Source organism: Dasypus novemcinctus, chromosome 20 (genome assembly GCF_030445035.2).
Source record: "Dasypus novemcinctus isolate mDasNov1 chromosome 20, mDasNov1.1.hap2, whole genome shotgun sequence".
Taxonomy (NCBI): domain Eukaryota; kingdom Metazoa; phylum Chordata; class Mammalia; order Cingulata; family Dasypodidae; genus Dasypus; species Dasypus novemcinctus.
The window spans coordinates 21,900,612-21,923,037 of record NC_080692.1 but is presented as its reverse complement, the minus strand read 5'-3'; the positions used below and the strand labels follow the sequence as shown (position 1 = coordinate 21,923,037).

The window sequence follows — 22,426 nt, the reverse complement described above, 5'->3', positions numbered from 1 at the left end:
GTGCAGCAAGCCAGTGCCTGCATGAGTGCCCACGTGGTGCTAGTGTTCTGTGCAAGTGAGTCATGTAGCAAGATGATGACACAACAAAAAGAGAGACAAGGGGAGAGTCAAGGTGAAGTGCAACAGAGACCAGGAACTGAGGTGGCACAATTGATGGGGAGTCTCTCTCCCCCAGAACTCTCCAGGACTGAATCCCAGTGAATCCTAGAGGAGAGAAAATGAGAAGAGGAGACAATACAGACAGCATAAACAGCAGGGTGGGAGGAGGGGAAGGAGGTGTGAATAAATGAAATAAATAAATCTTAAAAAAAAAAAAAAGAGAGAGATCACTCTCCCAAGGACACACAGGAGGTGGTAAAGCCAATTTGTCTTAAGTTCCTGTACTCTTTTTTTTTTTTAAGATTTATTTATTTATTTATTTATTTATTTCTCTCCCCTTCCCCCTCCACCCCAGTTGTCTGTTCTCTGTGTCTATTTGCTGTGTCATCTTCTTTGTCCGCTTCTGTTGTTGTCAGCGGCCCGGGAATCTGTGTTTCTTTTTTGTTGTTGTTGCGTCATCTTGTTGTGTCAGCTCTCCGTGTGTGCGGTGCCATTCCTGGGCAGGCTGCACTTTCTTTTGCGCTGGGCAGCTCTCCTTACAGGGTGCACTCCTTGCAACGGGGGGCTCCCCTACAAGGGGGACACCCCTGCGTGGCACAGCACTACTTGCGCTCATCAGCACTGCACATGGGCCAGCTGCACACGGGTCAAGGAGGCCTGGGGTTTGAACTGTGGACCTCCCATGTGGTAGACGGATGCCCTAACCACTGGGCCAAGTCCACCGCCCTCTTTTTTTTTTTTAAAGATTTATTTTATTTGTTTCCCCCCTCACACCCCTGTTCCCCTCATTGTCTGCTCTCTCTGTCCATTTGCTCTCTGTTCTTCTGTGTCTGTTTGTATTCTTATTAGGTGGCTCCGGGAACCGAACCTGGGACCTTCCAGAGTGGGACAGAGGTGATTACTCTCTTGTGCCACCTCAGCTCCCCTGTTCTTCTACGTCTTCTTATTTTCTCTCCTTCGTGTCTCTTGTTGCATCATCTTGCTGTGCCAGCTCCCTGCGTTGGCTGGCACTCCTGCACGGGGCAGCTCTCCTGAGCGGGGCCACATTTCCACATTGGCCGGCACTCCACATGGGCCAGCTTGCCTTTACCAGGAGGCCCTGGGCATTGAACCGTGGACCTCCTCTACAGTAGACGGGAGCCCAGTTGGTTGAGCCACATCTGTTTCCCAGTTCCTATTCTCTTAACCATTATACTATACTGCCTCTTTTAAGCTTATATTAAGGGCAAGCACACACAAACATCATTCCTTACTAAAGGAGTCCTTTGTTCTTGTCATCATCTTTCAAAAATAAAAATCAAACACCAAAGTATCCTTAGATGATATAGCAGACAGAAATCACAGCAGAAATTTGAACAGGGAAAATTTATAACTCACTGTTCGAACTGCAAGAACTGCCTGCCTCTGTTGGTTAAATGCCATTTGGGTACCTGCATGCTCATCCACTTGCCACCACATGGAAAATGAAAAAACTGGAAGGAGAAAAAGTCCCTTCTTCCTCCTCTAGCCTGGTGGTGTCCCTCCTACACTCCTTATTGCCAAAGCCTAGCATCAAGCCAGCTGGCAAAAGAGAAATGGAGTCCAGTATTACAAAGCAGGACAGAGAAGGTGAGTTTGGGACAGAAAGACAATAAATTAATAATTGACACAGATAAAAAGTATATTTTACAGTCCAAGGATGGAAAGAAGCCCCAAACATCATCATCCGAAAGGAAGACAGAGTGACTAAGAGAGGCTTTTGCACCTAAAGAATGGAAGGTTTGCACAAAAAACATCTCTTAGAGTAGACCTATAAAATGCAGCCTGCTGCCTAAGTACTGAATAAGCAAGACAAGATGTAATAAAGCCTATTGTGGAAAAATATGCAGAATGAAGAGAGGTTTTCAACTGAACAATTGCCCAATACAGAGTTAATAAAGCTGAGAAATTCAGGCTAAAAGAATTTGGAATAAAGAAAAAATCAGCTATGAGAGGCTAGGTCACTCTTTAACTTATTACTTTCAAATGGATAGTGATAAGCATTTACTACACAAAACAGCCTTAACCCCCGTGAACACTTGACGTTTCTAGAGAGTGTAAGACTGATGTTTGCAGAGGCAGGGACATATACCTGATGAACTGTGATGACCCATTCGCTGCCAGAAGGGAATGAGTCGAAATGGATGATGAATGGTGACAGTTTTCTCAATGTGAGGATGAATAACCAGGCTTCAGATCTCTAACCTTTAGTTGTGAATAGAAGCTATTCTTTAGTAAGCAGTTACCTCTTTTTCTATAGAACCCTGACTTTCCTACTTCCATAGCAGCTTCTCTAATTGCAAAGTGTCCTCTCCGATTTGCTCTCTAGACAATCATGTCTGTCCTCAAAACTGCTGACTCTCAGCCTTGCTGGGCAAATTGAACACATCATTCTTTAGAACACCGATGTTGCCAAGGTCAGTCCAAGGGGCATTCTTCTATATTAGAAGGATGCTTCACCCCTCCTGCCTACCCTAGCAGTGGTGTCCCTTAGTATTTATGTTATACCTGTCCCTTGGCCTGCACCTGATTCACACTGATGTAGTCATGGCCCAAGCCATTTTGTAGGCATGAACGTAACTTCTACCTATAGCCCATAGCTTTATATCCATCCACTTTCTTAAATTTGAGGTTACAACTACATCCTACTCCTTTTCTGGTGATCTAAGTATGCATTAACAATTTTAATACTTCTAGTACCTCCTTGAGAGGCAATAAAATACACCTCTTAAAGAAGAGGTGGCATTGGATTGGAGAAGAGGTGGCATTGGATTGGGAAAAGTGGACATAATGGACAAAGGGTATGGGGAAAGGCAGGAAGAGATGAGAGGTGGAGGCGTCTTCGGGACATGGAGCTGCCCTGGATGGTGCTTCAGAGGTAATCACCGGACGTTGTAAATCCTCACAGGGCCCACTTGATGGAATAGAGGAGAGTATGGGCCATGATGTGAACCAATGTATATGAGGTGCAGAGGTGCCCAAAGATGTACTTACCAAATCCAATGGATGTGTCATGATGATGGGAACGAGTGTTGTTGGGGGGGGGGAGAGGGGGGGGTGGGGGGTGGGGTTGAATGGGACCTCACATATATATTTTTAATGTAATATTATTACAAAGTCAATAAAAAAAAAATTAAAAAAAAAAAAAATACAGTGCTTAAAAGCACAGGCCAAACTGCCAGGGTTCAAATCTCAGCTTTACCTTTACCTGGTATAAGAATTTGGTGAGATTTTTAACTCTTCTGTGCCTAGTTTCCTCCATTATGAAGAGAAAATAATAAAGTATTTTTTCCAAAGGACTATTATGAAAACTAATGTACATGTAAAAGACTTCTAAACAATTAGAAGACATTGGACAAAAGACAGAGCAAAACTGATCCCTGAGAGAAGGGAAATGAAGTGGGTGAGCCCTGTGAATGCCTCAGCTTACTGACTAGAGGCAGTTTACAGGCTGCAATGCAAAGCAAGGGAACCCAAAGGGAGTCCAGCAGTTTCACTAAGTTGAAGAGCCAAGGTTAAGAGTTTGAAGAGCGCATGAAGCTAGAATTTTCAGTGTAGAGTACAGAAGAGGAGGAAGCAGCCCAAAACTGATGCTCCAGACAGCTAGGGAGAAGTCCCCTCAAGTCTGGTTGAGTACCATTCTACACTTCTGCAGTGTGAACTCCCTAAGACGGAGGAAGAAATCATCAGAAAGCAGTACGCTGAGCAATTCCCAGAGCTCACACAAGTCTGGAGCCTGATCAAATGGAAAGACCTCATAACACACTGTGCACTGAGCAGAGCTCTTAGAAGAGTCATGCCTTAATCATGGTGGTCTGCTCTGGACCCACTCCATCAAAGCTTAAAAGTAAGCCTCTAAGGGAATAAATTTATCTGCTAGCAACTTAATCATGTGCCGGGGGGAAACCCAACATTCTTTTAAGGAATATAACAAAATCCAGCACTCAACATCTTAAAATTCATGTCTGTCATCCAATAAAAAATTACAAAGGGTGCAAAGAGGCAGGAGAACATGACCCATAACCAGGAGAAAAATCAATCAATAGAAACAGATGCAGAAAAAAAAAAGAGATATCTGAAGAAATGAGCAGGTAAGGACCTCAGAGCAACTATTTTATTATAAACATGCTAAAAGGTATAAAGAAAGCATGAACATAATGAAGAGAGAAATGGAATATGTAGTAAAGATGCAAACATAACTTCTAGAGATGAAAAATATATCTGACATGAAAAATACACTGGGGGGGGATTAAATGTTGATTAGAAACTATAGTAGGAAAAAAATCAGAGAACTCAAAGGCATAGTAATATAAACTATTCACATTGAAACACAAAGAGAAAAAAACTTAAAAAACATCAACAATGGGGCCTCAGTGAACAGTGGGACAATATCAGCCAGTCTAAAATATGTGTAGCTAGCATCCAAGAAAGAAAAGAGAACAGAAAAAAATATTTGAAGAAATAATAGTCAAAAAGTTTCTAGAAATGAACAGATCCAAGAATTTCAGTGAACTCCAATCTGTGTAAACATAAGGAAAAGTACACAATAATCAAATTTCTGAAAACAAGTGATAAAAGGGAAAATCTTAAAGCAGCCAGAAAAAGAGAAAAAGACACATTAGTCACAACAGAACAAAGAAATAATGAGAGTAGACTTCTTATCTGAAATTGTTCAGGCCAGAAGGCAATGCAGCAATATCTTTAAAGTACTGAAATAAAGAAAAGAAAAACAATGTCAAGTTAGATAGCCAGGGAAAGTATCTTTCTAAAGTTAAGAGGTAAAAAGCCATTTCAGACAAAAAACAAAGCAAAACAATTGAATCCATCAGCAGCAGACCCATACTAAAAGAAATATTAATTGAAGTCCTCTGTGCAAAAAGAAAATGATAGCAAATGAAAATGTGAATATGTAAAAAGGAGTGAAGAATATTTAAGATGGGAAATGTGTATAAACATAAAAGACATGGTTTCTCATCTCTTTAAAAGACAATTGAGGGAAGCAGACTTGGCCCAGTGGTTAGGGCGTCCATCTACCACATGGGAGGTCCGCAGTTCAAACCCCGGGCCTCCTTGACCCGTGTAGAGCTGGCCCATGCACAGTGCTGATGTGTGCATGGAATGCTGTGCCATGCAGGGGTGTCCCCTGCATAAGGGAGCCCCATGTGCAAGGAGTGCGCCCCATAAAGAGAGCCACCCAGTGGGAAAGAAAGTTCAGCCTGACCAGGAATGGCGCCGCCCACACAGAGAGCTGACACAACAAGATGACACAACAAAAAGAAACACAGATTCCCGTGCTGCGGACAACAACAGAAGTGGACAAAGAAGAAGACACAGCAAATAGACACAGAGAACAGACAACTGGGGCAGGGAGGGGTGGGGGGGAAGGGAAGAGAAATAAATAAATATTTAAAAAAAAAAGACAATTGACAGAGTGGATGTAGCTCAAGTGGTTGAGCACCTGCTTCCCAGGTATGAGATCCTGTGTTTGATCCCCAGTACCTACTAAAAACAAACAGACAAAAACAACTTGCCCTGGGGAGCAGATGTAACTCAGTGGTTGGGTGGCTGCTTCCCGTGTATGAGGTGCTGGGTTCAATTTCTGGTACCTCCTAGGGGGAAAAAAAGACACTTAAAACACATTTGACTGTTTAAAGCAAAAAGGAAAGCAATGCATTGTGTTGTTTATAAAATATGTATCAGTAAAATGTATGACACCAATAACCCAAAGGAGAGAAGTGGAAAATAGAAGTATAATGTTGTTGGTTTTTTATATTACAGGTGAAAAGTATAATATTATATAAAGGTAGATTGTGATGAATTTAAAATATATATGGTAATCCCTGGAGCAACTCAGAGAGAGAGAGAAATGGAGAGAAGGGAAGGAGGGATGGAGGGAAGAGGTATAGTTGATCCAAGGATGAAAATAAAGTAGAATTATAAAAATTACTCAGTTACCCCAAAAGAAGGCTAGAAAAGAGGAAAAAGTGACTAAAGACCAGATGTGACAAATAGAAAACAAGTAGCAAACTGGTACATTTAAACCAAAAATATCAATAATTTAATAAGATGTAAATGTCTAAACAATCCAATTAAAAAGCAGAGATTGATAGATTGGATAAAAAAGCAAGACATAAATAATTTTTAAAAAATTTTATTAGTGAAATGTGACCTTATAAAACAATCCTGCATAATGTGCAGAATTCCCATATATCACACCTTACATTGTTGTGGAACATTTGTTAGAGACTTTGAAAGAACATGATCGGACTGATACCACTAACTATGGTCCATAACGTACACTTGGTATATTTTTCCGTACACTTCCTATTATTAGCACTATGTATTAGTATTGTACATTTGTTATACTTCATGAGAGAACACTGACATATTTAAGATACAACTAAATTTTGCATTCAAGAAACTCACTTTACATATGAAGTCACAGATAGGTTAAAAGTATAAGGATGGGAAAGGACATACCATGCAAACACTAATTAAAAGAAAGTTGGCTTATGTAACATTCGTGTAATCTAAAGTATTTTTTTTAAAGTTAAGAGAAAGTTGGAGTGAGTTTATTAATAATAGGCAAAGTTGATTTGGAACAAGCACTACTATAAAAAATAGAGACATTTCATAAAGATAAAAGGGTGAATTTGTCAATAAGGCAAAACAATCTTAAGTGTGTTATAGCTAATAAGATTAGAAATATATGATGCAATATCTGATAGAACTGAAAGAAGAAATAGGAAAATACACAAATGTATCTGGAAATTTCAACATTCTTCCCTCAATAAGTGATGGACTAAGTATAAAATTAACCAGTAAAGCTAGAAAAAAAACTTGAAAAGCACTATCAACTAACATAACCTAATTGATATAGAACATTCCAGCCAACAAGACTGTATACATTATTTTATTCAGGTTTACATGGAACATTCATCAGGCTAGATCATATTCTGGGCCATAAAATTAGTCTCAACGAATTTATAAAATTCAAACATGGAGTCTGTTCTCTGAGCACAACAGAAATAAATAACATAAATATATCAGGAAAGTCCCCCAAAGAATTGGAAATTAAATAACACACTTCTTAATAACCTATTGTCAAAGAAGAAATCCAAAGGGAAATTAGAAAATGACACATATTAAAATTTATGAGATGCAGCTAAAACAGTGCTTAGCATTTAATGATATTAAAAGAGAAAAAGCTTTAAATTGATAATCTGATTTTCTACTTTACAAAACTAGAAAAAGAAGAGCAAATTAAATTTCAGTAAGCAGACAGAAGGAAATAACAAAGATAAAAGCACAAATCAATGATATAGGAAACAGAAAAGTAATAGAGTAAAGCAATGAAACCAAGAGCAAGTTCTTTAAAAAGAGCAATAAAATTGATAAAACTCTAGTCAGTCTAATCAGTATAACATGAACGAAGACACAAACAACCAATATCAGGAATGAAAGAGGGGACAGCACTACAGATTCTACCGATATCAAAAGAATAATTAAAATTATGAACAATTTTATGCCAATAAATTTGACAACTTAAATGAAATGAAAAATTATATCAAAAACATAATCTAATGAAGCCCATTCAAGAAGAAATAAACTGAAAAATTCTCTTTCTTTTTAAACATTAGAATCATAATTTAAAACCTGCCTACAAAGAGAACTTCAGGTCCAGATGGCCTCACTGGTGAATTCTTCCAGTTGTTTAAGGAAGAGTTAATGCATGACCTACACAAATGGTTTTATAAAGTAGAAGAGAAGTGTTTGTTTGCTAAGCTGCTCAAAGCAGATACCATAAAATGTGTTGGTTTTTAACAATGGAAATTTATTGCATACAAGCTAACAGTTTTGAGGCCATGAAAATGTCCAAATCAAGGCATCATGAAGACAATGCTTTCTTCCTGAAGACTGGCTGCCAGTAATCCTGGACTCCTCTGTCACATTGACTGCTCAAAAATACTTTCATTTTGTTTCGTGATTTGTGTCAAACTGCCTCAGTCTCATTGTAGGTGGCCCTTCTTCCCCAGGAAACAAGAATGAGGTGTGTGGGTATGTATGTGGGATGTCTTCTGTGAAATCATGGCCTCCACAAGGCTCAGGGAAAACCCCACAAAGTTCTGAGAGTTGCTGGGGGATCATGACAAAGGTTGGGGGTAGCTGGGAAGCAGTGACAAGAGGGGGCGGCATTCACCTGTGGTGACTTTGGGACTGCAACCATGTGGATGATGGCAGAAAGGGGTCTCTCCCTTCTCTTCTAGGTTTCATTGCTTTCATTGCTTCTATCTATTCTCTCTCATCCCACTTATAAAGGGCTCTAGTAAGAGGATTAAGACCCACCCTGGGCCATGCCTTAACTGAAGTAACCTCAACAAAAAGGTCCTACTTACAATGAGTTTACACCCACAGGAATGGATTAAATTTAAGAATGTGATTTTCTGGAGTACATACAGTTCCAAACCACCACAAGAAGGGAATTCTTCCTAATTCTGTGAGAGCATTATTACCCTCATACCAAAACCAGTCCAATTTAATACTAGAAAACTACAGATCCATGCCCCTCATGAACAAAGATGCAAAAATATACTTAACATAATATTAGCAAATAGAATACAGCAGCACATATAAAGAGTAATATATCTTGAAAAGCAGGATTTATCCTAGGAATGTAAAGTTAGTTTAACCTTTGAAAATTAAGCAGAATAATTTACCACATTAATAGACAAAAAGAAAAACCATATGATCATCTCAATTGCTGCAGAAAAGGATTTGAGAAAATTCAAAACTCCGTGGAAAGTGGACATGATTCAACTAATAGGGCTTCTGTCTACCATATGGAGGTTCCAAGGTTTGATCCCCAGGGCTTCCTGACCCATGTGGTAAGCTGGCATACGTGCAGTGCTGTGGTGCACAAGGAGTGCCATGCCATGCAAGGGTGACCGCGCATAGGGGAGCCCCATGCACAAGGAGTGCACATCGCAAGGACAGCTGCCCTGTGTGAGAAAAGTGCAGTCAACCCAAGAGTGGCACCACACACATGGAGAGGTGACACAGCAAGATGACGCAACAAAAAAGAGATACAGTTTCCCAGTGCTGCTGGATAATCCAAGCGGACGCAGAAGAACATGCAGCAAAATGGACACAGAGAGTAGACAATGGAGGGGGGGAAGGGGAGAGAAAAAAATAAAATATAAAATCTTTAAAAAAAAACACAACTCATTCATGATAAAAACTTAACTTTCAGCACACTAGGAACAGAATGGAACTTCCTCAAGGGAATCTATGAGAAACCAGCATCTAGCATCATACTTATCAATCATCAACATATGCTTTCTCCTTAAGACTGGAAAGAAGACAAGGATGTCTGTTCCCACCATTTCTATGCAACATTATACTGGAGGTCCTTGGCAATACAGCAAAGTAAGAAAAATAAATAGAAGACATATAAATTGGAAAAGAAATAAAGCACTCATTATTTACAGTCCACATGATTTTGTATGTAGAAAATCTTAAAGAATCTATAAAAAATCAAATAAAACTAGAGTGTAGCAAAGTTGTGCAATATAAGGACTGTACACAAAATTGTATTTCTATATACTATACAATGAATAATTGGCAATTGGAATAAAAAATACACAATACCATTTACAATAGCTTCATAAAGCATGAAATACTTAGGAATACATTTATCAAAATATGTGCAAGGCCTATACACTAAAAAGTATATGCTTATGGACTCAATATTGTTAAGTTGTCCTCAGATCGTCATATAGATTCAACACAATGCCAAGCTTATACTTAAATTTATATGGAAACTCAAAGGTCCTAGAATAGACAAGACAATTTTGAAAAAAAATTTTAAAAGCTCCTACTACCAGATTTCAAGAATGACTACATAGTTATCAAGACAGTGTGCTATTGTAATAAAAATAGAAAGAGAATCTAGAAATATGCCCACACATACCTGATTGACTTTTGTCAAAGAAGTCAAGACAATTCAATTGGAGAAAGGCTAGTAATTTTAATAGAGTTGGAACAATTGGATAGTTATATTGAAAAAAACTGTTGAACCTTATCTCACACCATATATAAAAATTAACTTACAATAGCTCACATACCTATATATATAAAAGCTAAAATTATAAAACTTCTAGAACAAAGCAGGAGAAAATTTTTGTGACCTTAAGTTAGGCAAAAATTTCATAGTTAGGACACAAAAAGCATGAATTGAAAGTATTGATGTATTAGACTTCATCAAAAATTTTTAAAACTTACGCTCTTCAAATGACAGTGTCAAGAAAATAAAAAGACAAGACACAGACTAGGTGAAAATATTTGCAGAACATGTATCTGATAAATACTTCTCAGAATATAAAATGAACTCTTACAACTCAAAAACAAAAAGGCAGAAAACCCAATTTAAACAAAAATTGCAAAAGAATTAAACAGGTGATTTACCAAAGAAAGGATATGAATGGCAAGTACACACATAAAAAAATACTCAACATTTTTTAGTCCTTAGAAAAATGCAAATTAAAGCCACAGTGAGATAACATCACATACCCTCTGGAATGGCTGAAAAAAAAGAAAGAATGATAAAATCAAGTGATGGCAAGCAAAAGGAACTTTCATGCATTGCTAGAGAGAATGCAAAATGGTACAACCACTTTGGAAAACAACTTGGCAATTTCTTATAAAGTTACTACATGACCCAAAATCTCATCCTACATATCTACCCAAAAGAAATGAAAACATATATCTATGCCTAGACTTGTATGTGGACTTTCTTAGCTCCTTTATTCATAATAACCCCACACTGGAAATAACACAAGTGCCCATCAATTGATAAATGGGTAGATAGGTTGTATATTCATTTTTTGAAAAAAAAGGGATCAACCAAACTCCTATATACGGGAATCCCAAAGCAACTAACAAGCAAAAGCCCAGGACAAGACAGAGGCTCAGAAAGATAGTGAAAAACCCTGCATTTGCCTTGGGGAGACCTTCCTGATAGGAGAGCTGAAGATCAAGAAAATCTCTTATTGCCAGCTAGTTACAAAACCAAGAAACAGACATATCAAGAAATAAATCTCAGAGTTAAAGTTTTACAATATTAAAATGTCCAGTATGTAACAACAGTACAAGACAAACAGAAACAGGAAATGATGGCCCATCCAAAGGAAGAGGAGAAAAATACAGAAAACACCAACAAAGAAGACAAGAAGAATGTAGACATACTGAACAAAGCCTTTTTTAAATGATCTTAAAAATACTCAAGGAGATAAAGGGGAAAATAAAGAGAAAGAACTAAAGGCTATCAGGGAAAAAAACAAATGAACAATATGAGAGTCTTAGTAAAGAGAAAGAAATTTTTAAAAGGAACTAAACAGAGCTATGGGAGTTGAAGACCAAAATAACTGAAATAAAAAATGCCCAGGGGAGCTTCAAAAGCAGATTGGAAAAATAAAAATAAATAAAATAAAGCAGATTAGAGCTGGCAGAAGAAAGAATCAGTGAACTAGAAGACAAGACACTTGAAATGAGCTAAGCTGAGGAGCAGAAAGAAAAAATAAATATTAAAAGCCAGAATAGCCTAAGAGACCTTGGGAACACCACTGAGTGCAACAATATACACATTATTGGAGTCCCAGAAGGAGAAGAAAGAGAGAAAGGGGGTAGAAGGAATATTCAAAGAAATAATGACAGGGAACTTCCCAAACTTAGCAAAAGGCAAGAAAATGTACATCCAAGAAGCTCAGAGAACACTGCATAGAATAAACATGAAGAAAAATACACTCCATCATATATTGATCAGACTCTTAAATGCAAAGGACAAGAAAAAAGTTTTGAAAGCTGCAATAGAAAAGCAACTGTTATATACAAGGGAGTCCCAATTCAATTGAGTGCCCATTTCTCATCAGAAACCATGGAGGCAGTAAGGCGGTGGGTTGAAATACTTAAAGTGTTAAAAGAAAAAAAAAAACTGCCTACTAAGAATTTTATGTCTGTTGAGACTTTCTCAAAAATGAGGGGGAGATTAAGACATTCTCAGATAAACAAAAACTGAGGGAGTTCATCACCACTAGACCTGCCTATATGAAATGCTAAAGGGTTTTTTTTAAAAAGATTTTTTATTTTATTTCTCTCTCCTCTCCCCTCCCCCCATTGTCTGCTCTCTGTGTCCATTCACTGTGTGTTCTGCGTCTGCTTGCATTATCTGGTGGCACTGGGAAACTGCATTTCTTTTTGCTGTGTCGCCTTGTTGTGTCAGCTCTCTGTGTATGCAGCACCACTCCTAGGCAGGCTGTGCTTTTTTCACACAAGGCAACTCTCCTTGCAGGGCACACACCTTGCATGTGGGTCACCCCTATATGGGGCGCCTAAAGGGGATTTTTCAGACCGAAAGGAATGGACAATAGAGAGAGGCTCAAAGTGGCATAAAGAAAGAAAGACCTAAGGTAAAAGTAACCATTTGGGTAATTATAAATGCCAGTATTATTGTCTTGTCTTGTGTGTTTATTTTGAACTCCATGTCATAATTCCTAGTTTGCTAAAATGCAAATGCATAAAAAATACAATGTACAATGATATAACTGGTAAGTACAAAAAATGGGGGACAGAGGGGTATAGGAAAAGTATTTGTGTATACTATTGAAGTTAAGCTGGTATCAAACCAAATATAATTGTTATATATCTAGGATTTTAAATTTTAACCACATGAACCACAAGGAAAATAGAAGAAAAAAATATATCCAAATAGAAATGAGAAGGCACTCAATATGGTACAACACAAAAAGCAAATAAATGTAAAAGTAGATGTAACAGAAGTGAGGGACAAAAAAGGTAGAAGACTTAAAAAGGCTAATAGCAAAATGGCAGAAGAAAATCCACAACGAATCTATTAGAGCTAATAAATGAATTCAGCAAAGTAAGTGATGGGGTGCAAGATCAACACTAAAAAATTCTAGTGGTGTTTATATATACTCTCAATGAACAATCCAAAAAGGAAATTAAGAAAATTCCATTTACAATAGCAACTAAAAGAATAAAATATCTAGGAATAAATCTAACCAAGGATGTAAAGGACTTGTATACAGAAAACTAGAAAACATTACTAAAAGAAATCAAAGAAGACTTAAATAAATGGAAGGACATTACATGTTCATGGATTGGAAGACTAACTATTGTTAAAATGTCAGTGCTACCCAAAGCAATGTATAGATTCAATGCAATCCCAATAAAAATTCCAACAACCATCTTTGCAGAAATGGAAAATACAATCATCAAATTTATGTGGAAGGGTAAGGGACCCCAATAGCTGAACCCATTTTGAAAATGAAGAATGAAGTTGGAGGACTCACACTTCCTGATCTTAAAACTTATTACAAAGCCACAGTAATCAAAACATCATGCTGCTGGCACAAGGACAGACATATAGACCAATGCAATATAATTGAGAGGTCAGAAATCAACCCTCACACTTATGGGCAGCTGATTTTTGAAAAGGATGTCAAGTCCACTCAATTGGGAAAGAATAGTTTCTTAAAAAAAGTGATACTGAGAAAACTGGATCTCCATGTACAAAAGGATGAAGAAGGACCCCTACCTCACACCATATACAAAAACCAACTCAACATGGATCAAAGACCTAAATATAAGAGGTGGAGCTATGCACCTTCTAAAAGAAAACATAGAGAAGCGTTTTGGAACTTTGGTTTCATAGACTTTACACCCAAAGTGCAAGCAACCAAATTGAAAATAGATAAATGGGACTCATCAAAATCGAAAACTTCTGTACCTCAAAGGACTTAATCATTAAAGTAAAATAACAACCTTTGCAGTGGGAGAAAATATTTGGAGACCACATATCTGAGAAAAGTTTAATATCCAGAATATATAAATCCTTCAGCTTAAGAAAATGACCAATAACGCAACTGAAAGAAGGGCAAAGGACTTTGAATAGACATTTCTCCCAAGATGGTATATAAATGTCCAGAAAGCACATGAAAAGATGTTCAACATCATTAATCCTTAGGGATATGTAAATCAAAATCACAGCGAGATACATTTCACACCAAACATAATAGCTGCTATTTAAAAAAAAGGAAAATAACTACTGTTGGACATTATGCAGAGAAATAGGAACATGCATTAATTGCTGGTGACAATGAAAAATGGTGCAGCTGCTATGAAAGACAGTTTGGTGGTTCTTCAGAAAGTTAAGTATAGAATTACCATATGACCCAGCAATCCCAGTACTAAATATATACCCCAAAGGATTGAAAGCAAGGACTCAGACACCAATGCTTAGCAGCATTATTCAAAATTGCCAAAAGATGGAGGCAACCCAAGTGTCCATCAACTGATGAATAGATAAATAAAATATGCTATATACATACAATGGAATATTATTCAGTTGTAGAAAGCAATGAAGTACTAATACATGCTACAACTGGATGAACCTGGAAGACACCATGTTGAGTGCAATAAGCCTGACACAAAAAGATAAATATTGTATGATCTCACTGATTTGAAACAATTAGAATAAGCAAACTCATAGAGTCAGAATCTAGAATGTAGGTTACCAGGAGACAGGGTGGGGATAGGGGATGGGAAGTCAAAGCTTACAATGTACAGATTTCCTATGTGGAACAACGGAAATGCTTTGGTAATGGGTCGTGGTGATAGTACCACAACATTGTGAATGCAATTAACAGCACTGAAATATATATCTGAATGTGATAAAAAGTGGGAAATGTTAGAGTAAATATATGGTGACAGAATAGAAATTTTTAAAAAAATTCATGGAACTACATTACACAAATAGTGAATCCTAAGCTCAACCAGGGATTTTAACTAATATACAATTATAAAAAATGTGCTTTAATCAATTGTAACAAATGTTCCACACCGATGCGAGGTATTGGTGGTGGGGTGGTATATGAGAACCCTGTATTTTATGCATGATTGTTCTGTAAACCCATAACTTCTCATAAAGAAAAAATAAAATGAAAAAATTTTAAAAAGTAGAAAAGTTGATAGGAGGGAATTGACTGTATGGGGCACCAAGGGACATTTTGGGGAAATATAAATGTTCTATCTTGCTGGTGTGAGTGGTTACATGGTATATAATTTGCCAAAACATATTAAACTTCGCTCTTAAAATGGAGAACTAATAAATAATGGAATTTTATTCTGCAATAAAAAAGGTCCAAAACACTGATGTATGTGACAACACAGATGAATCTCGCAGGCATTATCCCATGTGAAAAGCCAGACATACCGAATAGTACTGTATTATTTGGTTTACCTGTAGTTCTAGAATAGGTAAAAATAATCTATGGTGGGGGAAAAAATCACAGCTATGTTTGTATCTGAAGCGGGGGCTGGGAACTTTTGGATGGGAAGAGGCCTGGGTGGTGGCAATCTATATTTTGATTCAAGTGTATGTTAGACAAGTGTATGAATTTGTCAAAACTCATTGAACTGTTCACTTAATACCTGTGAATTTCATTGTAAGTAAATTATACTTGGATAAAAACTTCTCAAAAATTGGAACATGCTTTCCCGTGCATATTTTTATTTTTCCTTCACAACGATTTGAGAGGGAGAAAGAAATACAGGAAAAACTCTCCCCATTTCACATTTGAGAAATTCAAGGCTCAGTTCAATGGCTACCTTGTCTGAGATCACAGAGCTGGGATAAGAATCCAGGCTTTTGACTAGTCCCACTCTTTCTATCATGTGTGCTATTTTATTTAGTGGTTTTTACTGAAATGAGGAACAAAATAAGGGTTGGTCTTTTCTAAGTAAATTAATGGAATCTCATGCTCCAAGCCAAACCAAACCTGTATGTTTTCTGAACTCAAACACAGGAACATAAAAATATCCTCTGAATTGAAGTGTAATTTTAGATGGGCACAGTACATGTTAATGCAACCCACATTCCATCACTGTCTCCACATTTTATTAAGGAGTCGAACAAAACTGCTCTAACAATAACAGAGCAATTACTGGTTGACGATTTACAACTGAGGAGCAGAGTTGTTGATGGCTGTTGTTATCCAATTGGGTTTGTTATGAAATTCAGGCAGGTACTGAAATTCTTAGACTGTCTAAGACAGGGGTTCTTAACCTTTTTTATTCCACAGACCTCTTTGCCAGTCAGGTGAAAACCATGGACCCCTTACTAAGTCCACACTATACTGTGTATTATTTAATAAATATTTCACTCCCGCACCAACATGTCCCTACAAGAATAATGATTTTTGAATTTCAATTCAAGCTCACGGACCCCTTGTTAAGAAGCCCTGGTCTCAGACATCAGCCACCCCTTACTTACAGAGAGCTAGCATGCTCAGCTACCGCCTTCTTCCTTTCTTATGGATATTTCTCCTGAAAATGAAGTCCTGAAAGCAATTGATTTCTCCAAGCAAAGAAGTGTCATTTCATCACTGATATGGAAGAAGCTAGAACCTCCTAGTCAACTCTCTAGATCCAATTGTATGAAGTCACAAAATATTCAGAGGCTTTACCATCAAAGGGTATACTTTATAATTTCTGACATCAGGTGACTTGATTTTTTTTTTTAATTCTGATTTGTTTATAAAATATTTGGAAAATGTTTCTTATTGGGAAGTGTTTTTAGATATTGTTATTAACAATCGCTTCTTTAAAAAGTTACTTTAGTATGGGTAAGTTCCAGCTTTGCCTGATCAGTGGTTTCAATTTCTGGAAAAAACTTGAGAATGAGTCCGTTCCTGCATTTTTTTACCTCTAGATGGGGCTCGTCTCATTCTATCCCAGAGTCCATCCCAGTCCTCAAAAATGCCAGGGAAGAAGATAGCACAAACTAGAATTGCCATGAAGTTTCTCACGCAAACAACAGTCATTCCTTCTCTTCTTCCTCCCACTCTCCCTTCCTTCTTTCCCTCCTTCCTTTCTTCATCTTGTTCAACAATGTTATCGAGCATTGAAAAAGCAAAGTTTTGATAATAACATAATCCTTCTCCTTAAGCTACATCAAATAACAGAGACATGTGTACCATTTTAAAGTACTATAATGAAGGGTGTGAAGAAGAGGAACTGAAGAAAGGAAAGGTAGGTAGGTCTCCATATGCAAGGGGCTTGTGTATATCATGCTAAGGGCTTTAGACTTTCTTGAGAGAGAGCAATAGAGTGTTTTAAGCAGGGAGACACGAGCAGATCCAAGTGTTGGAGAGATCTCCCCTGGCCCCAGTGAGAAGGGTGAATTAGGGTTGTGGAGACCACAGCCTCCTTGCTGGCTCACCCTCCTTTTTTGACCTCTGAATACTGGAGCACCTCCAGTCTTAGTCCTGGACCTTCTCCTATCACCCTTTCTCTTCTCTTCCTTCTCTAGGTATAACTCCCTCCCCTGCTGTAGCAGGTGGTTTTACCTAGTCCCACTGCTTTAAACATGCTCTATTGGATAATGACTCTCAATTATGTATCTCCAGCCCACACCTTGCCCCTGAGCCACAGCATCCAATAGCCAAAGCCTTCCTGACCTCCACTTGCTGGGCTGCCTGAAACTCTTTCTTCCCCTCGTCCTGCCCAGCATTGTTCTGTATCACCACCATCCATCCAATTACTCAAGCCACACCCTGTGAGACATTCTCTTTTTCATTCCTACCCCCCAACACCAGTCCATCAGCAAATCTGGTCTATTGCCAAAACATACCCTGAGTCCATCCACTTCTCTCCACCTCCTCCACCATCGCCCTTACCCAAGCAACCATGAGCTTTCATTTGCACTATGACCAGAGCTTTCTAACTGTGCCACCTACTTTCCTTTTGCCCCCCAATCCATTCTTCATACATTAATCTGAGTGATTTCCTAAAAGCATAAGTTAGATTACGTTACTTCTCTGCTTAAATCCCATCAAGAGCTTCCCCTTGCACTTATGGAAAAGTTCCCGACTTCAGTCTGAAGCCAAAAATGCTTTCTGTTATTTGGTGCATCCGACCTCACTCTAGATCACTCTCTCTTGCTCACTCTTTTCCAGCCTCACTGTTCTTTCAGTCCCCCCAATAGTTCACACTTGCTCTTCTCTTCTTTGTCTTCCCTCCCTTAGTTGTCAGCTCCCATATTTCCTCATCTATCACCCTCCATCTTGTTACCTTCCCTCACATCACCCTGCTTATTTTCTTTTTAGCTCTCACCAGAATTTATAATCACCGTATTTAGTTGTTCTATTGTCTGGTTCTCCCACTACAATAGAAGCTTCGTGAGATGAGGGGCTTCTTTCTCACCATCGTGTCTTCAGGGCCTAAAAGAGAGCCTGACACACAAACACGTCTTGAATCGATGGACATGCTTCATTTAAGGGGGTGTGGCAATAATTCAGATGCACAATTTTGAGGGCTTGAGCTAAATCAGTAAAGGATGGGTAGCAGAGGAGGTTTAAATACACACGCAGAAGGTTGAGTCAGTAGGACATGGCAGGTGAATGGCTGTGGGGCAGGGGGTGAGGAAAAGGAATAAGAGAGATGCCATTGATGTGATAGGACATTCAGAAGAGCAAGAATAAGTAAGGGAGGGAAACGGACTCGGCCCAGTGGTTAGGGCGTCCGTCTACCACATGGGAGGTCCGCGGTTCAAATCCTGGGCCTCCTTGACCAGTGTGGAGCTGGCCCATGCGCAGTGCTGATACGCGCAAGGAGTGCCCTGCCACGCAGGGGTGCCCCCTGCGTAGGGGAGCCCCACGCGCAAGGAGTGCGCCCATAAGGAGAGTCGCCCAGCGTGAAAGAAAGTGCAGCCTGCCCAGGAATGGCGCCGCCCACACTTGCCCTGCCACTGATGACAACAGAAGTGGACAAAGAAACAAGACGCAGCAAATAGACACAGAGAACAGACAACTGAGGGGGGTGGGGATTAAATAAATAAATAAATCTTTAAAAAAAAGAATAAGTAAGGGGGCGGTGGACTTGGCCCAGTGGTTAGGGCATCTGCCTACCACATGGGAGGTCCGCGGGTCAAACCCCGGGTCTCCTTAACCCGTGTGGAGCTGGCCCATGCACAGTGCTGATGCACGTAAGGAGTGCCGTGCCACACAGGGTGTCCCCTGCATAGGAGAGCCCCACGCACAAGGAGTGTGCCCCATAAGGAGAGCCGCCTAGCACGAAAGAAATTTCAGCCTGCCCAGGAATGGCGCTGCCCACATAAAGAGCTCACACACCAAGATGATGCAACAAAAAGAAACACAGATTCCGATTCCACTGACAACAACAGAAGCGGACAAAGAAGACACAGCAAATAAACACAGAGAACAGACTAGCAGGGTGGGGATGGGGGTGGGGGTGGGGGTGGGAGAAGGGGAGATAAATAAATAAATAAATAAATCTTTAAAAAAAAGAATAAGTAAGGGGGTATGGACGAGCAGGGATGCTGGAAAGGGTTCAGAAAAGTAATGAGTTTATCTGTAGAATTGGTTGGGGTTCTAAGAAATTTTCATAAGTAGAATTTAGATAGCAAGTATTTTCATTTGGAATCCAGGATTTTGCATTTTAGGTCTATGTGGAGATATTTCTGAATCTAATTCTTTTCTCTATTATTTCCAATTCTTTGCCTCCTCTTCTACCTTTAGACCTCATTTTGTTCTGATACAATCAAAGACAATGCCAGAAAATGAATATCACAACCTAACTGTCTCATCAAATTTCTGCAAAATGTACCCTTTTTAATATAAAATTTTTTTAGCTTCAGAATATTTAGAATCTCCTAAACCACTCGACCTTTTCTGATACTTAATCTGCTTTGAGCCCTAATAGTAAAAATTATTGATTCAAAGAAATGGAGGGTTTAGAGATAGATGGGTCTTCACAGGTCAATTAGTTCAATTGAGAAAATACCCAAGTTAAAGGCAGCGTGCCAAGTAACTGAACTAGGAAGCGCGCTCAGCAGATGCTTAGCTAATCAAATCCACTGAATGGCCCTGAATTTGAACCTCAGCCTCTGATTGCAGTGGAAATGTCTTCAGAATCTTGGTGACATATTCTGTGCTGGCTTCCCCATGTCTCCATACATTAGTTAAATTTAAGTTTCCCGCTGTCACAGGCAGCACCTAAAGTCATCATTTTCCACTTTGGGGCTGTTGCAGCTGCTACAGTTAGATTTATGGAGAGATTACTGCGTTTTTGTTTTTTGTTGTGTGTGTGTGGTTTTTTTTAATGACACGGATAACCTCTTCCCACCCTTGTGCTACCCAGCATGTTTACAAGTCAGTCGTCTGATTGATTACACTCATCTTCCATCTCTCCTGTTTCTGAGACATTGTTCTTTCTTCCCCTTTCCCTCTGCTGCCATCGCAGGACTTCGGGCCCCAGCGGGTGTTTTGTATTCACTGCATCAGCCAGCCCTGGTAGTCTAGGGACCAGCCAGTGGAGAGTAGCTGATGAAGATTTTGCATATTTGTCAGCCTTCTCAAGCTCTTCTGACAGTCTGCCTGGGGCTTCGCTGTTCCTCCGTGGGGCTTTGCTTAAGAATCTTTGTCTATTCAGGGGAATAAATAGTGATCAGACAGATCCTAAAACAGTAGGCGCACATGCCACGTTTGCCTAATCTTGTGTTAAGCAGTGTAGGCCAGCCCACAGGTATTTGCAACACCTTGCCAAGCTATCCATTTGAAGGGGCCATGCACTTCTAAACTTCAGAAGAGACTGACCTTGAACAAACCATGCCTTTGGGTGCCCCCGGAGGCAGGCCTTTCCCCTGTGAACCACATGCAGCTCTCGCCACACCGGGCACCAGAAGATACAAAGAGAGAGTCATGCTCTGCTCGTGGCCTTCTGGAGACCACAAAACCTGACAATTTTGGGACTGGATGCAGCTTAAATGTCATCCGGTACAACCACCTATATTTTTTATATCAGAAAGCTCTCTAGATATAAGTTATGGGCCTTGTCAGGGTAGAGCCTGAGACTTCGTCTGCATTATTTAAATACCTTTTGAGTTGGGAGAAGGCTAACAACATCTTTTCAGACATGAATCAAAATCTGAACTGGTATTTACTATCCATCATAATTTGACTCCAATTTATATTTATAAACTTATCTACTACTGCTCCTCGGTACATATCCTATATTTTAGTAAAATGAAATTTCTTGTTTTTCCCCCCAATACAACCTTGCATTTTCCCATTTCTAAAATTTCTTCCAGGCACATATCCTTCCTTTCACCTGCATTTTCCACATTCCTCCAACTCTGCCAATCAAAACGAGGCCTGATTTAAGTTACACTTTCTTCACGAAGATTTTCTAGTTTAAAGGCTTTCCCCCTTCCTCAAAACTCCACTAGCTTGGTCTGTATCTCTGATCACCAGTTTCCTAATAGTTTAAGTATTTGTTTACACAATTTACCTATATCTCCTGCTTTCATTAGATTGTAAGCTAGGACAGGACCATCGCCTTTCATCCGTGTCCCCACAGCATCCAAGACACCCTTTTGCACTTAATAGGGGCTCAATAAACATCTGGTGTGAAATGAATGAGAATCAAGAGCATTCAGTTTAAAGCATGAAATAAATAGTTAAGGAATTTGGGGGCCCTGGAAAGTCAGCTGATGATGAGGTCCAGAGTAAGAGAAAGGCAAGAGCAGGAAGTGTGTGGTTTGCTCTCTCTTTGGAGTCAGCCAGCTGCAGCCTCAAAGAAATTTCTTTCCTTTAAGAAAGTAAAAAAAAAAAAAAAAAAAAACCCAAAAAGAATAAAGTTGACAGAGGAAGTGATGATGTCAAACTTCCATTCCTTCAGACACGTGTTTCTCAAGTAAAATTCAATAGCTCAGAAACCAAATTCCTTCATCGTCACATCTCATCTCACTTCTGGGTTTTTTGGAACACACACACACATACTCATGCTTAGGGGTAAGTATTGGAAGTATTCTTGATTAGCCAGAAAGTGTCACCCAGCATTTCCTCGGGTACCATCTGTTGGGGAAATAGGGGCAGAGTTGATATGTGTGTGTAATGCACATTTTACTTCTTTTTGGGGGGAGGGAGGAAGGTCAAGATTCTAGATGATAATTTATTTTAGTTGTAATTGTAATATGCTTGGGATATTGCTGATGATAATATTTTCACTGACACTGAAAATATCTACATCTAGTGATGCTGAAAAGGATGGAGCAGGTGGCTGGAAACTTGGCACATTCTCCCAGCGATCCTGGCAGTGGGAGGTGAGTGTCCAAAGGGAAGATGCACAGCTGGAAAAAGTCATGGCCTGAATAGGGCTGGCTTTGGCTGGGTCCACAGAGTGGTCATTCATTACATCGGGGGAGTGAGAGAGA

At 39.2% G+C, this 22,426-nt stretch overlaps 1 protein-coding gene and 1 long non-coding RNA gene across 4 annotated transcripts in view; one reads left to right on the top strand and one right to left on the bottom strand.

The window, feature by feature from the left end:
- Positions 1-22,426, top strand: part of CRACR2A (calcium release activated channel regulator 2A) — a 198,735-nt gene that overhangs the window by 23,046 nt on the left and 153,263 nt on the right. The window contains exon 2 of the mRNA XM_058282598.2: positions 22,246-22,315. The gene's annotated coding sequence lies outside the window, so the exon portion shown is untranslated. The remainder of the gene's footprint in view (positions 1-22,245; positions 22,316-22,426) is intronic.
- Positions 1-22,426, bottom strand: part of LOC139437084 (uncharacterized) — a 91,005-nt gene that overhangs the window by 45,477 nt on the left and 23,102 nt on the right. For all 3 annotated transcript variants that reach the window (XR_011646646.1, XR_011646645.1, XR_011646644.1), the window contains exon 2: positions 5,649-5,726. This is a non-coding gene — a long non-coding RNA (uncharacterized lncRNA). The remainder of the gene's footprint in view (positions 1-5,648; positions 5,727-22,426) is intronic.